Consider the following 6,095-nt stretch of genomic DNA (forward strand, 5'->3'; position numbering starts at 1 on the left):
GTATGGTCAGTCTTTCCATGCACACCAGCAAAAACCATTTATAAAGTAATTTTAGTACTATTCCGTTATGAAAATGCTAATCTTCATATCAAACCCAATTCATACAGTAATGATATTACTTTTTCATTATGAAAATGCTAATATCCACATCAAACCATTAGTGTTTCCGAAAGTAATCTACAAAATTGTTATGAAAGTATTATGACAGTATTCAAAGAATGACGTCAATCTCAATGGATATTATATGTCCATAATAATGTACGTATAGTGTTTTTCATGTATCCATGTTTATCTAAATGTTATATATTTTATGAGCCATTTTATGAAGTAATTTTAGTACTGTTTCATTATGCTAATATCCGCATCAAACTCATTAGTATTTCCAAAAGTAATCTACAAAAAATGTTATGGAATAAGACAGTATTCAAAGAATGACGTCAATCTCAATGGATTTTTTGTAATGTCCAAAATGTACGTAGTAGTGTTTTTCACGTATTTATGTTTATCTAAATGTATTTTTATGAGCCATTTATATGTAATGAATAGAATCAAAATGAATATAGCTGATGTCTGTAAAAGTGTTTCAGCTAGGTTAATGTGTTGATACGTTGATTCTGTTGAGTGATATGATATCACATTTCAAATTATGCTTGATCTTATACTGTTCTTATTTACGATGTAAGAATGTTCATTATGTAAAATTGTACCCGATTTATATTACTTTGTTCTATGTTCGGAATTGAAATAAAGAATTAAATTAAATTAAATTGAATTGAAACGAATGAATGATCATGGCCACAAAATCATAAAATTGCTTTGAATGCTTCTTCAATGGTGTCAATGTGACGTCAGGGAACGATTTTTTTGCTGGGATGCTGAAGTGAATTTGACAAGCAAAAAAAAGTTTTCACTATAAACTGAAGATCGTTTTGATCCCCAAAAAAATTGCAAGCAAAAAAAGGTTACTATGAAATTAAGGTCGTCCCAGGATATTTCACAAGCCTCCCCCCCTTCCCCTACAAAAGAAGTGTTTCAACACGAAATGGTCGTCATCTTCAAAACATTTCTCCCCAATTTGACACAATAAACAAAATTCTAGGGAGTGCTGCCTCAGTAAGGCAAATGATACAAGCAGCACCCCCTGGGAAATTTTTCAGCATCCCCGCTTCTAAGGTCCATGTGTTACGTGGGGGTCTCGCCACAAGAGACCGATTTATCTAGGGTCATCAATGCAGAGTTATTCTCTTGATTTCTATTGAAGACCAAGATAATTTTGTAATCATTAAAGGGGTGTTTGACAGTATATATAAGTGCAGGATAAAACATCGACTTCGTCAACCAAAATAATTATGGACCTTTTCCAAGTCCTTTGCACGTAGAGGGCGCCGTGTATGTCTGGCAGAATTTCTCTGCTTCATCCAAAGTCATGTGGTAGATCAACGACCTTTGCATGGATATGGAGAAAATATTTTGGCCCACAAATGAATGCAAAATACAAAAGAAATAGTGAGTTGGTGATGTCATCAGTCCCCTCATTTGCAACCAACCAGGATGTGCATATAACTGTTTTGTGGAATTAAGCAAACCTGTAAAATATCATAACTTTCTTATAACGTCCGATTTTATCTTTTTTTAATATAGTGTTATATGCTCGTTGGGTTTTCTCTCTTTTTTTCTCAAATCAACTTTTTTGTAAGGATGGACATGCCCTTTAAAAATGACATGGAAATGCATTTCATGAAACGGCCCCTCGTGCACAGAGTGCATGTAAGGAAAGCCCGGGGGGCCACTTCCATTCACGAGTGGATACCATGCGCGACCATGGGGTCTCGAAAAGCACCCTAAACACGTAATTTCCATATTCTGAAAATGCACCCCTTAACAAGTATTGGCGTGTGAAACCCTACCCTAAACAAGTATTGGAAACAAAACGATACTCTTGGCAAATATTCCCTGAAATGAACCCCTAAACAAGTACAGGAATGTTTTATTGTTACGGGTCCTTCGGTCGTGGGCTTTACCTTTTTTGGTTTAGTACGACCCCACCTTCTACACCTCGCGCAAATCGGACTATATAAACACGAAGTTTTGGCGCAAAAAGGACATCCTTTACATTTTAATTTTGTTTTATCATCCCCGCAAATTTGACCCTAAACACGTAATTTTCCTAGCGAAATAGATACCCTTTTTTCATTATTTTTGTGTTTTTGACACCCTTATCACGTTACGTACGTAACGTGCCCTATCGTAAAAAAGACATCCTTGTTACGTGTTTTTTTTTGGTCGCGCATGGTATCCACTCGTCAATGTAAGTGCCCCCCCCCCCCCCCCGGGAAGGAAAGCAATCTAAAATCATAATAAATGGCAATATTTGTCTTACCAGAAACTACGCCATCTACGACAATGGTCTGATTAAAGGGAATGAAACCTTTGGAACAAGATAGCTTGTGTGAAAACAGAAAAATCAAAGAAACAGATCAACGCAAGTTTGAGAAAAATCGGACAAATAATGAAAAAGTTATAAGCATTTGAATATTGCGATCACTAATGATATGGAGATCCTCAAATTGGCAATGCGACAAAGATGTGTGATGTCACCACTGAACTAGTAATACGTATTTCTAGTTCAGCTAGTGGATGTCACTAGTGAACAACTCTCCCCATTATTTTAGCATGTGTTTCACTTAAATTGCCTCTTTTATCACATCTATCAGTAGATCATGTGCTCTTTTTACAGGAGGGCATGTAATAAAGATATTTAAAGAATACATCATGGATAAAGAGTTTGTATCACCATAAGATAAGAAAAAGCAAATAGTGTAATTTTCAGGGCATTTTATAGTCCATAATTTGCACATAACTTTCTCATTATTTGTCCGATTTTTCTCAAACTTTCTTTGTTCTTATTCTTTGATTTTTCTGTTTCGACACAAGCCAACTTATTCCAAAGTTTTCATTCCCCTTTAAACCTGTAGCTTCGCACGGGAAAGCTAATAATATTGTACATTGTTAAAAATAATTTATTTATTTATTCATTTATTTATTCACTAATTTAACATTTATTCAAATATTTATTAATTAATTAATTTATTTATTTATTTATTTATTTATTTATTTTGTTTATTGGTTTTCTTTATTTTATACTCCAGGGTTAATCTGTTCAGTTATGCAAACTGCTTTCCAAAGGCGCCCTGCAGTTTAACAAATAACTCAAAATCAATGAAGTAAAAACAGAATACATTATATATACATATAGAGTGAAATCAACAATTACTCATGGAATCATTACATCAAGTTAAATGCAAAAAAGAAAAATATGCTTCAACAGAAATGGTCGTAATTTTCCTATCCCCCTCCCCTCCAAAAAAAAATAATAAGAGGGGGCCCGGGCACATCCCATACCGCCATATACCTGACAGACTAAGGACTTGAGTCTCCGGGGAGGACAGGGGCAAAATAGTAGGGGCATATAGGGGGGGGGGGTGATCATATCCATGGGCCCCCTCCCCTAGTAATTCTGAAAACCCGAAAATCCGAAATAATTGCAATGCAAATAATTGTGAGAATTGGTACACTGTTAAATATTACAATTCAATGACCTTCTACTAATCCAAAAACATTGATCGATGCCCATACTGACAGTCAAGAAAAAAATAAAATTAAATATTTCCAGAAATCAGGGAACATTCTTATATCTTATATTCAATACCACTGGGGGGGGGGGGATGACGAACTTGCACATCACCAGCTTGCTCATTGCATATTCTTACAGAATGCATATAGGCCGGACTGCTTCACCAAAGTATTGTAAAACTTTAAAATTTCACAATTTTATTTTTCCCTGACATGTCTGATTGGGGTCTGATTGTGATATTTTCAGGTTTGTCTGTTCAAATCATTTTATTATCAACCTGTTCAGTTGTACTTATAAGAAAGTTTGGATGTACTTATAAGAAAGTTATGATATTTTAAAGTTTTGCTCAATTCCACAAAACAGTTATATGCACATCCGTGTCGGTTGCAAATGATGGGAGTGATGACATCCCCAACTCACTATTTCTTTTGCATTTTGCATTCATTTGTGGACCAAAATATTTTCTCCATATCCATGCAAAGGTCGTTGATCTACCTCCTGACTTTGGATGAAGCAGAGAAATTCTGCCAGACATACACGGCGCCCTCTACGTGCAAAGGACTTGGAAAGATAATGCTGTAAATTAAGTTATGACATTTTAAAGTTTCGCTTATATTTTTCACAAAACAGTTATATGCACAATTTTATTTAGTCACATGCAAACGAGAGAATCGATGATGTCCCTTACTATTTATTTTGTTTTTTTGTTGCTGTTCGATTTATACATTATTTGATACGACCGTGGCAGATGAAACCTATTGCACTTTTAAGCAAGATGTGACTCTGATAAACTTGTCGTGACTTTCGAAGTTTTTAACCATTATAGGTCAAGTCAACCTTAGCAAAAATGATGATTTGAATCGATAGAGAAAAATCAGAAAAGTATTACGTTGTAAAATAACTGACATTTTAAAGTTTCGCTTATATTTTTCTCAAAAAGTTATATGCACAGTTTTATTTAGTCACATGCAAACGAGAGAATATATTTATTTTGGTTTTTTTTTGTTGCTCGATTTATACATTATTTCTTTTGAAGATTTGACAATGACCAACTTGACTGAACCATAAAATGTTCAGGGACAAATAAAACTTTGTCACAGGACAATGGGAAGAAAATTAGATTATGTCAGATTTCATACAATAAAATGCATAAGAAATAGTAAGTGAGTGAAGTCACAATCTTATTTTGTGTCCGATTTTTGATGAAATTTTTAGTGTTATGCTTGTTGGATTTTGATCTTTTTATTCAACTCAATTTTTGGTAGGGATAAACTCGTCGTTTATACGGGGAAACCACTCGAATCGAAGCAGAAAACAATTACCACATTTAAAAAAGTGTAGATTTATTGTAAAAGTTTGGGAAATCATGCCAAAAATAAGATTCGATTTACAGTAGATTGGTAGTATACATCTAGCAACCTTGCATAAAAGATAAGTATATAGGCTAGCTGGGTACTGTTAACCTGTACATGTAGTTTATACCAGTGGCACCGCCCACAAGGATTGCGGAAATTTCCATGACGGTCGGCTTCTTTGGACTTGGAATTCCGTGTTTGCTAGTCTCTATATTCATACACTTTGCTGTTTTTTTTTTATTTCGTTCGTGGATATACTTCGGCAATTGCTTTATTTGGTTGAGGAAAACATGATGAAAAAATAAGGCTTCAGTTCGAAAAACTCTGTTCAAGATTTTCATTTGAATTTTGGAGCTGCCCTAGGCCTAGTATGGGCAAAAGTGAAATTATTGTTAAAGTCTCTATATTTTATATTTTGATAAATAGAGTAAAATTCGCAGAACAAAGTTATGTGAATAGAACTGTTTTCGAATAATGTATTTTAACAATGATAACTTTGTTATTTGTTATCCGATTTTTATGACATTTTCAGAATTTTGCTCTATGAATAATACTCTGTTTATTTAGATATAAATATTCTCAGCCCGGAGCATCCATTTAAGACAATATCATCCTGCAATGATTAATTTTCCTGATTGAAAAAAAATATCATGTTAAATTCATACTAATTCCTTCAGAAAAGATGCTGATATGATTATTCTCAAAGGGACCAGAATTAGTTTAGTTTACTCCAACGATGTTGTAGGACTAAGCCTGTTCATCGATCAAATTAGAAATGTCTATTGCTGCTCTCCTTCAGACAAAATTAGATGCGCTACTTACATAATATAGACGGCGGAGGGGGGGGCGGAGGGAACAGTCCCCACTAAAATCTAAGTTAATGACTTTTTTTAATGGCTTGCTTGTCAATTTTTTTTACCTGTGTCCATTACAAAATTTCAGTTGGACCAAGGAGCTTCTAAGCTCCTTGGTTGGACCCCCTTTTTTTTTTTGGCTTCCGCCACCAATGGCTACTTATGTTGGCATGGAGCCCGTAGCAGGGGTATCGTAGACAGTGAAAAATTCCATGGACACCCACAAGAATCGAAAACTACTCAAAGTCATAG

The sequence above is a fragment of the Lytechinus variegatus genome, chromosome 8 (assembly GCF_018143015.1).
Source record: "Lytechinus variegatus isolate NC3 chromosome 8, Lvar_3.0, whole genome shotgun sequence".
Lineage (NCBI taxonomy): Eukaryota > Metazoa > Echinodermata > Echinoidea > Temnopleuroida > Toxopneustidae > Lytechinus > Lytechinus variegatus.